Raw genomic sequence first — 13,324 nt, 5'->3', positions numbered from 1 at the left:
CATTACCAAATCATTAGTATGGTACAATTTATCATTTAACAAGGTATGAGACTTTCGAGTCGCAACTCTCATGACTCTTTTGAAAACATCATTTTGACCCGTTTTGCCAATTAGTGAAAACCATCACTTCATTGACTAACCCAACTAAATGCCGAATTCTTATTTTGACCCGTTTGATAGTCGAGTGCACTTCGTCACTTATCGACACATCAAACGCATCCTTTACACTACGACATCAATTACATTTCAAACCAAAGCAATTAAATTTAATTCGACGAGACTAAAGTCACGTACCTTCAAAGCGCACCTTTTCCGCGGGTATCACCTCCGGCGTGTCCACTTGACGTTCCGGATTCCTTGCCTAAAGAGTCCAATTCAAAAAAGATTAGAACTCTTTTTCATAAGCTTTAACGCATTCATTCATTACATATGTAAATCTGCGTTTTTAGCAATCTTTAACATTTTAATCCTCATTTAGGCGTTTTATCAAACACCTTGCGGGTCAGATTTTTACATGATCTAAACCAAGTTCATAACTTGAATTTATCACTCAAATCAACTTCAATTAGACAATATACACATATTTTAACATCAACAATTTCAGAGATTATCTCACAATTTCAGTTTTTCACTAGAATAAGAGTCTTAATCCTAGTATTTATCAAGTTCTACTAACTTACTAATCACCCATTTAGTGATTTTGATTCCTACAACTAACATGCAAGATTTTTAGCAAGAATTCATCTAGGGTTTGTCCCTAAACCATATTTTACTTCCAATTTCATGTTTACTACACATAATCAAGCTCTACATCCGATTTTTGATCACATACATGAACTTTAAATCGAACGAAAATGACCTAATTCAACATACCTTAGGATCCCTTTGACAAGGTGATCACGATTTAGTGCTTGAATTTCGATTTCTAACTGATTTGAGGCTCCAATTTGTGATTTTCTTGCAAATTAGGGTTTGGGTGAAGAACCCCCCTGTCGCCCCTGCTTGATGATCGACCAGACACCTCTTGAATGGGGTGTTTGGTTGATTTTTTTACTACTTTAGTAATTAGAGTTTCTATTTTAACAACTTTAGTCCCTCCACTCTTATCTAGTTTATATTCTTGGCCTTTTAACTCATTCAAGTGCTACTACAAGATTCTTAACTAACTAGGTTATTTATCCTAGTTAGTTTATTCTTGTTTATTATGTATTTTATAATTCTAGTATATAGTTTTAAAATTTCGGGATGTTACAAGTCCACCCCCCTTAAAGAGGGTTTCGTCCCCGAAACCGAATTACGTACCGAATAGCGTAGGGTAGAGCCGTTGCATTTCTTCTTCGGACTCCCACGTAGTATCCGCACCCTTACGGTGTTCCCATTTAACCTTCACTTGGTTGATCCTTTTGTTTCTCAAACTCTTCACTTTACGATCCAGAATTTCAATTGGCCTTACCGCGTAGTTAAGGCTGTTATCTACCTCGATATCGTTGTAGTGGACACGAGCAGTTTTGTCCGCTAAACATTTACGAAGATGTGACACGTGGAATGTGCTGTGTACCCCACTCAACTCTTCAGGTAGCTCGAGACGGTATGCTACCTTTCCAACCCGTTCCACGATTTCGAATGGCCCGATAAATCTTGGGCTCAACTTTCCTCTTTTTCTAAATCGAATTATCCCCTTCCACGGCGATACTTTCAACATTACCTTATCGCCCACTTGAAATTCTATTGGCCTCGTTCGTTTATCCGCATAGGATTTTTGTCGATCCTGAGCTGCTTTTAAGTGTGTGCGGATCAAGTCGATCTTACAATTTGTAGCTCGGATTATATCAATCTGAGCTAACCCCCGTGGACCAACTTCTCCCCAACAGACCGGGGTTCGGCACTTTCTACCATATAACATCTCGTATGGAGCCATTTTAATACTAGCGTGATAACTGTTGTTATATGAGAATTCGACTAAGGGTAAATGGACATCCCAACTGCCCCCAAAGTCGATAATGCAAGCGCGCAACATATCTTCCAACGTTTGGATTGTTCTCTCACTTTACCCATCCGTTTGGGGATGGTAAGCAGTGCTAATAAACAGCTTGGTTCCCATTTGCTCTTGGAAACCACGCCAAAAATCAGACGTAAACCGGGTATCTCTGTCAGACACTATGGATATCGGTACTCCGTGACGCGTCACAATCTCATTGGTGTACACTTCGGACATCTTTTCTGATGTATAAGTCTCCCGAATCGGAATGAAATATGCACTTTTTGTCAATCGATCCACAACTACCCATATGGCGTCAAAACCACGGCTGGTTTTTGGAAGTTTAGTCAGCAGGTCCATCGTAATTTGTTCCCACTTCCAAACTGGAATGTCTAATGGTTGCAGCTTACCGTATGGTTTTTGATGCTCTGCTTTGACTTGTAAACAAGTCAGACACTTCTCCACGTACTTCACGATATCTCTTTTCATTCCGGGCCACCAATAATTTGGTTTTAAATCATTATACATCTTGGTCGCCCCCGGATGTATCGAATAACGAGATTTATGGGCCTCGTCTAGTAAAAGTGCTTTGGCTCCACATGTATTGGGAACCCAGATTCTCCCAAATCGAGTTTTTAATCCTTAGTTGCCGTCCTCCAAGTCTTTTAACTGCCCTACTATTCTTTCCTTTTTCACATTCTCTTCTTTTATTGCTTCCCTTTGTGATTTTCGAATTTGGTCGAGCAATCCCGATGTCACTATTAGCTGCATCGATCGGACTCGAATAGGCGCATAATCTGTCTTTCGGCTTAGCGCGTCCGCTACTACATTAGCCTTCCCGGGATGGTAATGTATATCACAATCAAAGTCTTTGACCGTCTCCAACCACCGCCTTTGCCTCATATTTAATTCCTTCTGATCGAAGAAATACTTTAGGCTTTTGTGGTCGGTAAAAATAGTGAACTTTACCCCGTATAGATAATGCCTCCATATTTTCAAGGCGAACACCACCGCCGCTAGCTCGAGGTCATGAGTAGGATATCTCTTTTCATGAGTTTTCAGCTGCCTTGAGGCATAGGCTATAACCTTGCCTCGTTGCATCAGAACGCAACCAAGCCCCGAATGCGAGGCATCCGAGTAAACTATCATATCATTCGTTCCATCCGGTAATGACAATACCGGTGCTTGTGTCAATTTTTCCTTAAGCGTTTGAAACGCTTTTTCTTGGTCCTCACCCCAAATAAATTTCTCCTCCTTGCGGGTTAGTTTGGTCAGTGGCATGGCAATTTTGGAGAAGTCTTGTATGAACCTCCGATAATATCCCGCAAGCCCCAAAAAGCTTCTGATTTCCGAAGGATTCCTCGGTGGATTCCATTTCGCCACGGCTTCTATTTTTGACGGGTCTACCAATACCCCGTTTGCGTTGATGACGTGCCCAAGAAATTGCACCTCTCGCAACCAGAAGGCGCATTTTGAAAATTTTGCATACAACTTTTCCCTTCTGAGCGTCTCCAAGACTTCGTACAAATGTCTTGCGTGTTCCACTTCGTCCTTTGAGTATATTAAAATGTCGTCAATAAACACTATTACCGACTTATCTAACATGGACTTGCAGACCCGGTTCATGAGGTCCATGAAGGCCGCGGGCGCATTTGTTAACCCAAAGGACATCACCATGAATTCGTAATGTCCGTATCGCGTACGGAAAGCCGTCTTCGGTATATCTTCCTCCTTGACTCTCAACTGGTGGTACCCCGATCTAAGGTCGATTTTGGAGAACCATTTAGCACCTTGTAATTGATCGAATAAATCGTCAATTCTTGGAAGTGGATATCGATTTTTCACCGTGAGTTTGTTCAACTCGCGGTAATCGACGCACATACGCATACTCCCATCCTTTTTCTTAACAAACAACACCGGCGCGCCCCACGGTGACACACTCGGGCGAATAAAGCCTTTGTCGAGGAGATCTTGAATTTGAGACATCAACTCTTGCAATTCGGAGGGTGCGAGCCGATACGGTGCCTTGGCCACGGGTTTCGCGCCCGAAATCAATTCGATCCCGAACTCTATCTCCCGTTCCGGCGGTATTCCCGGTAGGTCTTCCGGGAACACATCGGCGTATTCGCGCACTACCGGCACGTCTTCAATCCTTAACGACCCTTTGTTTGGTTCATTCACGTATATCATGAATGCTCTACATCCGTGCTTCATGAGCTTGTAAGCTTTTATCATCGAGCACATAACCGGTTTTCCTTCCTTCTCACCACGTATGATAATCGATTTCCCACTTGGAGATTTTAGCTTTATCTCCTTGCGGAAACACATGACTTTCGCATTATGTCGGGATAGCCAATCCATTCCGACCACTACTTGGAACTCTCCCATGGACATAGGAATTAAATCTATCAGGTATTCCTCATCATCTATGCTTATCTTACAATCTCGACATATATCACATACAAGGAAACTTTTGTTGTCACCTATTTCTACCTCTAAAGGCATAGGTAATTTTGTTAGTGCAAAGGAAGGATGTCGAATAAGTCCATGTGAAATAAAGGACTTATTCGCACCCGTGTCAAATAGCACATGAGCAGGAATTGAATTTATGGCAAATATACCTGAGACCACATCGGGCTCCGTTTTCGCCTCCACTGCCGTTAGCTGGAAAGATCTAGCTTTTGCTTTTGGTGCTTCAGTGTGCGCACCCTTGTCTGCCTTCTTTCCGGACAATTCCGGACACTCGGATTTCTTGTGACCCGGCTGATAGCATTTGTAGCATACCGAAACTTTCCCCGGGCACAATACAGCCGTGTGCCCTGTCTTCCCGCATATAGGACACGGCTTGTCCTTAAACCGGCACTCACCCTTGTGCCCCTTCCCACACACCTTACAGCTTGGCGAGCTACTTTTTCCTTCTTGCTTCTTTGATGAGTCATTCACGCGTGCCTTTTTCGTGGGACTTGGATTAACCACTTGCGTCCTTCTTTCACCCCTCTCAATTTGTTTCTTCAACTCTATCTCTCTTTCCCGAGCGGCGTTGATGATTTCGGTGAGGGTTTCGTATTTTGAGGGAGTCATGAACTCCCGATACTCCGCGCTTAGCATATTATAATAATAATACACCTTCTGCTCTTCGGTCGTCACCAGTTCATCACAAAACCTTAATTTGTCAAGAAAGGTTCCCGTGATTTTATCAATGGATTCGCCCTTCTGCCGAAGCTGGATAAATTCCTCTTTGATTCGATTAATAACCGCCTTGGGACTGTGATGTTTAAGGAAGGGTACCTTAAACTCATCCCATGTCATCGCCTTCGCTTCTTCGCTACCGATTTCCTTTTTCTTATTATCCCACCAGTCTTTTGCTTGACCTCTCAGTTGACCCGTGCCATACGCCACGAAGTCATTCGTGTCACAGTGGGTTCTCTCAAATACCCCTTCTATATCACTTAACCACCTTTGACACACTATCGGGTCCACTTCTCCGTTGTAGAGTGGTGGTTTGCATGCCATAAATTCTTTGTACGAGCAACCCTTACGCTCTACCAATTTCTCCTTGGCTAAACTTGCATTATCCTCCAATTTCTTTATCCTTTCATCCACCACTGATAACACCGTGGTTTGGATTTTATCGATGAAACCCGACAAACTGTTCTCGATTGCTTTTCCTACTTCTTCAGCAATTACTTCTCTCATTTCCTCGGTGACTCTTGGCACCGCTTCGTCATTTCCCTTATCCGTCATCTTTGAAACTGAAATGTTTACATTTAAACGTTAAACATTTCATTTATAACGTTGCTTCTTTTGTTTTGGTTTAGTCAAGTTCTCAACTTGATTTAACCGTTTAAATTTAGTGCACTTCCCGGGTTTAAGTGTGTTAACACACTCTTCCCATGCACTTTGATTTCCTTCTCATTCATATATAAGACATAATTTGTTAACATAATAAGTTAATTCTTACCGGACGATCAATCAAGCTTGAACCGAACACTTTTGTTGACAACCTTAAGCTCTGATTACCAACTTGTAACACCCTAAATAATTTAACTAATATTTCATGAAATTTTATAAAATCAGAGTTTACAAAAGCATTTTTGTATTTTAAACCATACATACGAATAAAATTTTCCAAGCATGTTCAAGATAGTGCATAATTCATCTAAAGGCAACCCTTACTAGTCGACTAACGACTAGTTTAAAGGATTCAAAACATCTTTAACAAAATCTTTATGTCATGTTTAAAGTTTAGACAGGATCATATTCAGTGTGCAAGCTTCGATTTGCGTGTTTGGTTCTTGACAAAGTGCTTGACCATCATCCGGGAGAGATTCATTCATACCTGGAGTCAAACACTAAAAACCGTTAGTTTTGACTTTAATATATATTGTATAAACAGGTTTTAATAACACAAGTGGCTACAAAATATAAATTTTTGCTGGGTTCCACCGTAAATTACGGTATCACCGTAAGTTACGGTGGACCTGGAAATGTTATGGTTCTGCCGTAAGACAGTAGCTAAACACCGTAACACATTGTTGTCCACCGTAAATTACGGTGGAACCGTAATTTACGGTGGGTTCTGCACATTTGCACTTTGGCTATTTTTCAACTTTAAAGGCTCAATACTCTTTACTCATTGATCCGATTCAACCAATTCTTACTGCTATGAGTCCGTAATAAAACTTCGGACTTAACCATGTAAATTTTACATTGCGGAAAACGTGATACCACAAATGGGTTCACGAATTTCCTTATTACCATTATTCGACCCATTAGTGTGAGTGCATAGCACCTCTTTTCATTCTTAAACCCTTTTTAACATATTTACCCAATTACCCGGGCTCACATACTTGGTGTTTTCACGCCAAATCCATGGCTTTGAAATTTCTCTATGGCTATTACTTGATTATTCGGAATTCAAGCATTCCGTTACAAACAATCCTTTTTCCTTTAACATTATTGTTCGACCCATATCCCGGGTTCTTATGCTTAGATTCGCCATTACCAAATCATTAGTATGGTACAATTTATCATTTAACAAGGTATGAGACTTTCGAGTCGCAACTCTCATGACTCTTTTGAAAACATCATTTTGACCCGTTTTGCCAATTAGTGAAAACCATCACTTCATTGACTAACCCAACTAAATGCCGAGTTCTTATTTTGACCCGTTTGATAGTCGAGTGCACTCCGTCACTTATCGACACATCAAACGCATCCTTTACACTACGACATCAATTACATTTCAAACCAAAGCAATTAAATTTAATTCGACGAGACTAAAGTCACGTACCTTCAAAGCGCACCTTTTCCGCGGGTATCACCTCCGGCGTGTCCACTTGACGTTCCGGATTCCTTGCCTAAAGAGTCCAATTCATAAAAGATTAGAACTCTTTTTCATAAGCTTTAACGCATTCATTCTTTACATATGTAAATCTGCGTTTTTAGCAATCTTTAACATTTTAATCCTCATTTAGGCGTTTTATCAAACACCTTGCGGGTCAGATTTTTACATGATCTAAACCAAGTTCATAACTTGAATTTATCACTCAAATCAACTTCAATTAGACAATATACACATATTTAAACATCAACAATTTCAGAGATTATCTCACAATTTCAGTTTTTCACTAGAATAAGAGTCTTAATCCTAGTGTTTATCAAGTTCTACTAACTTACTAATCACCCACTTTAGTGATTTTGATTCCTACAACTAACATGCAAGATTTTTAGCAAGAATTCATCTAGGGTTTGTCCCTAAACCATATTTTACTTCCAATTTCATGTTTACTACACATAATCAAGCTCTACATCCGATTTTTGATCACATACATGAACTTTAAATCGAACGAAAATGACCTAATTCAACATACCTTAGGATCCCTTTGACAAGGTGATCACGACTTAGTGCTTGAATTTCGATTTCTAACTGATTTGAGGCTCCAATTTGTGATTTTCTTGCAAATTAGGGTTTGGGTGAAGAACCCCCTTGTCGCCCCTGCTTGATGATCGACCAGACACCTCTTGAATGGGGTGTTTGGTTGATTTTTTTACTACTTTAGTAATTAGAGTTTCTATTTTAACAACTTTAGTCCCTCCATTCTTATCTAGTTTATATTCTTGGCCTTTTAACTCATTCAAGTGCTACTACAAGATTCTTAACTAACTAGGTTATTTATCCTAGTTAGTTTATTCTTGTTTATTATGTATTTTATAATTCTAGTATATAGTTTTAAAATTTCGGGATGTTACACTTAACGAGCTTGCACGAGGAGGCGTGGTCGTTGTGGGAAAACATTTCAACTTATATTAAAACTTATGTTTTGGTTTTATGCTTCTGTTGTAAACTTAAACTATGTTTTGACACCAATTGTATTGTGTTGGATTTTATAAATTACTTACATGCTGTTCAATATGATTGGTGACTATGATCCTGGGCATGTAACGCCTCCAAGGCGGGGTGGGGTTTTTGGGGGTGTGACAGATTGGTATCAGAGCCATTGGTTATAGTGAACTTGGTTTTAAAAAGAGAAAAGCTTTTTGATAAAACCAGACTATAACCTGTACAGTGCTCAATAATCCGCAACGATGCTTCGCTCCATGTGCAAGACTCAATACTTTACTGTGTTCTATAATATTCATTTTAAGTGTTACGGCTAAGGTTAAGTCCTCCCTAAGTATTTCATGTATCCAACTTTAAGAAATATCTATCTGACGAATCGCTGGTAGTACCTCTTCAAGACATATAAGTGAATGAAAAAATTTAAAGATTAGTTGAGAAACCACTTTAGATAGAAGACAGAAAGGTTAAGTTTCTCGAGCATAAAAGATTAGTACTGGTCAAAGTCAAATAAGTTTCGAAGAAAGGACTGGAATATACTTAGGAACTCGAATCGGAAATAAAGCAAAAGTATCCTAACTTATTCCAATAAATCTCGAGGACGAGATTTAAATAAGGTGGGGAGAATGTAACAACCCTCATTAAAAATTACTATTTCTTATGATTTATTATCCAAAAGGAAACCCTAATTAAGATCCCCAAGTGATTCTGCACAAACCCTAAAATTTTCAGAACAATCAGAATTAGGATCAGGGCCCCTAAAACTCAGGGGGGATATTCCCTACTTGATGATTATCCTCATAACTCGCTGTCAAAATCGAATTTTTAAGATCCGTCGACTCAGCTAAGCTAGTTGGACACGTGGCTACTCTATGGCCCCAGGGTGACCCCTCGCGTCACGCGAGGAGGTCAAATTTTAAGTATAAATAGAGGATTTTGGGACTTAGAATTCTGCATTGGAACGACGTTAAAATTCGTTCTGTGCACTAAAATATCATCTGATTACTACTAAAACACACACAATCTCGAATTTCTGCCGCAAAACAGGGTAATAATTCGATCGCTATTACGATTCAATGTCCGGTCGATTGAAACTATCCGATGAATGTTTAAGTGCTACTCAAATTAGGGTTATACTTTGTCATTCGTCGTGATTCCGACAGGATGTTTGAGTGTTGTCCGAACTCAGGCTATACTCTGTCATTCATTGCGAATCCGCTGGATGTTAAAGTATCGCACTTTGTCATTCGTTGTGAGGGTTTGATCTCGTGAGTTATCGTAAATGTGGTATTAAGTTACTTACCTAGTTTCGTGTGCATTATTGTTTAAATTAGGTTATTAGGCTTATCAGTAAGCTAAACTCTACCCCATACACTTACAAATCAAAGTAGATAGCTCAAGTAACCATTTTGTTTATCTACCGAGCAAAGCAAAAGCAAAGGTGAGTTCACACTTTCTACAAGGCACGGCCATCCTCCGTGGGTAGGATGCCAACAGTATTAATTCCTGCATATTCTCCTTGGGTAGGATATGTACGGCCATCCTCCGTAGGTAGGATGCCACTATAAAATCCTGCGTATTCTCCTTGGGTAGATTACGTACGTTCGTTCTCCTTGGGTAGAACAACTACAACTATGGGGTAACCTCCACGGCTAGTAAGCCAGCGAACCAACTGTGAATTCACTCAACTTTTTTGTTGACTCGTTGTTACATGCCTTGCAGGTCGTTAGGTCCCTAGCTTAACGAGCTTGCACGAGGAGGCGTGGTCGTTGTGGGAAAACATTTCAACTTATATTAAAACTTATGTTTTGGTTTTATGCTTCTGTTGTAAACTTAAACTATGTTTTGACACCAATTGTATTGTGTTGGATTTTATAAATTACTTACATGCTTGTTCAATATGATCGGTGGCTATGATCATGGGCATGTCACGCCTCCAAGGCGGGGTGGGGTTTTTGGGGGTGTGACAAAATCCTCAAACAACCGTTTAAAAGTTGGGGGCTATGGTGCAAGCCCTTGTATTCAAACAACCATTTAGTGCAACCTGAAACAGTTATTAAAAACGGTTTGAGATTAGAAAGCAAAACAGAAATAGCATTCCCTTAGTAATTACCATTCTAGGTATGTAGCATTTCCTAACAACCCTCGACAATGTCCCCGACCACTCCACGTTTTCCACCAAAACACTATCACTGGTTGCTTCTTCAACAGAGGGTTTCTTCTTATTACCTGAACCTGTATCATCTGAACTGTGTTTGACACATCCATTATGTCTTCCTCTCTTCCTTAATAGCTAAGAACATGACATGTAGGCAAATCGAGGTCATCCTCTAATCTCCCTTAATGGATAGTATATATAGATTGTGAAAACACTACATGTAATCAAAATCCCTGAATTAGAACTCTAATTTCTAAAATTAAGCAAATTACTACAAAAAGGTAATTAATTTATATAAAAGTGGACACTTCTAATTAGGTAAAACATTAAATTCATTCAAATTTTACCGTAAAATAGCAATCGAGTCATCGCTCAATTACTTTGTAGTCATCGGAAATCACCATAACAGAAAAAAACTAAATTTATATTAAGTAGTAAACAATTTGAAAATTACCCTGAACATTTTTATTGGTCGGCCAAATACGAAACATATATCTGTCGAGATCTCGGCAACGGTACAGAGCGTCTGGTGCATCTTCAATTTTTAGAAAGACTGAGAATCCATTTAGGTTAATGATCATAAACACAAAACCTAATTAAACAAACCTATACATCCATTACAAAATCTGGTAATAAACATACCTGAACTTCAACAGCTTGACGGTTAACATCTGCACCTGATACATAAACAAATCAATCAGATTTAATTATCAACAATTTTCATCAGCAATTTTAAAACAGAGATCTTGTACCTGATAGAAGACAGTTGACTGCAGAGCTCTCTGAAAACACTACATGTAATCAAAATCCCCAAATTAGAACCCTAATTTCTAAAATTAAGCAAATTACTACAAATAAAGCTTTTAAATAAAGCAAACTTCAAAGTAAGAAAAAACACCACATGCAATAAATAAATTTCAACCAAATCACAACAAAATTACAGAATCCTGAGTTCAAACCGTTACATAATAAAATTTGATAAATTTAATTTGATCAATTTAATTGATTTGAGATAAAGCAAAACCAAAATTGATGCATTCTTTACTAAATGATTTAAACTTCCAACTGATGTTAAAAGCGACTATTTTTATGCAATGAAAACGGGCTGGGGTTGAAATGCGCATTCTTTTGTATAGTAAAAGTCAACCACTTTTACCTGACCTGCCCCAAGAGCTATTGTTGCAAGCATTGAACGGTCACCCCATTCCTACAAATCACATAATAATCTTTTTCATGAAAAAAGTCGGTTTCATGCCCACAATAAAGAATGAAAAGATGAAAACTTTTAACATATCATAGTAGTAAAACTAAACCAATCTGGCTTTACAACTCCTCTTAACAATTTTAATAGAATTAATAGCACACGAGAGTTTTAATAGAATTAATATCAGTTTTAAAAGAATTACCCTACATCTTTTATATAGAACATAATCATACCAAAACATGAGGGAAAACGATTTTAGCAACTACTTATGAATCATACCCAACAAAAAAACAAAGGAAAAAAGTAGGCTTAGAACAAAGATAAAGTGATAAATCAATAAACATATATTGGACAGGAATAGCTTATAGATATGTTCACTTACTTCTTGCTTGAGAATTGTATGACTGTTTAAACAAAGTTGATTTTTTTATTCGGTCTTCTACTCTGCTACAAAATATTCTAATAATATTTTGACATTAGCATAAAGCAAAGAAAACAAATCCATCTAACAAAGAACCTAAAACAAAAATAAAACCAATAACTGAACCCCAAAAAAGTATTTTATGTTTGATTAATCGAACATCGTAAAGACTTTTTGAAAGGGTCAATCGAAACAACCCCTTGTTGAAAGGGTCAATCGAAACAACCCCTTATTGAAATACCAATTCAAATGTTAATATAAATGAAAAGTGACAGAAGACTTACATTAGCTGGATCTGGTGCAAAAGTGAGGAAATTGGGCATTCCAACATGTCAGGATCAAGAGCGCATAGCCATAGCCAAGAACTCATTTCAGAGCAACTAATTGGGTAATCCAACATGTCAGAATCAGTAGCGCCACCTGTAATTATCCAGTTGCATTGTTAAACACCGGCAAAGTAGTCAAAACAGTCCAATTTGCAACAACAACATTTGATACACTCCAGTTACGTGTGATATTTTCATCATCGCCAAATTTACCTTCATCATCACTATCCTATTAAACGAATATCTACGCAACCAACATAAGTGATGCAAATATTAAGAAATCTAATTAAAAAAAATAGAATAGCCAAAACTGATAACTGGAATTTCAAAATAATGAGACAAACCTGTGGAACGATGTGCTCCATTCCTCAATGAGGACTAAATTGACTTCAACTTATTAGCAACAACATTTCTGACACAGTAAATCTACAACACACAACATTAAGTAGACATTTCAGATATTTTTTTCAGAATCGGCCATCTATATGAAATTAGCAAGATATGAAATAGAATGTTCGGATACTTTGTTGGCCAGAGATCTCGCCAGAGTGTGGCATAAACCCTAGCTTGGCCGTAAAAATAACACAAAGTTACGGATTAAAAACCCAGATCTAACTCATCATTTTTATAACAAAATTAACAACCCATTTTTATATCAAATCTTAAACACATATAGAATCTTTAACAACCCAGACAAACGCTAGTGAAACCCTAGAAACACCATATTATCAAAACCTAAACCCAAATTATTTCCAAGCACGTTATCAAAAAAAACATCATATTCAATCACAACATTCAACTAACTAACAACCAATTACACCATCCAGAACAAAACAAACCTCTTTTGACCGACAATTTCCCAAATCTGAGCCTTGATAATCTTCTACTCAACACGGA

This window comes from Helianthus annuus, chromosome 11 (genome assembly GCF_002127325.2).
Source record: "Helianthus annuus cultivar XRQ/B chromosome 11, HanXRQr2.0-SUNRISE, whole genome shotgun sequence".
Lineage (NCBI taxonomy): Eukaryota > Viridiplantae > Streptophyta > Magnoliopsida > Asterales > Asteraceae > Helianthus > Helianthus annuus.
The sequence above is the reverse complement of the archived record's forward strand: the minus strand, read 5'-3'. Positions refer to the sequence as shown.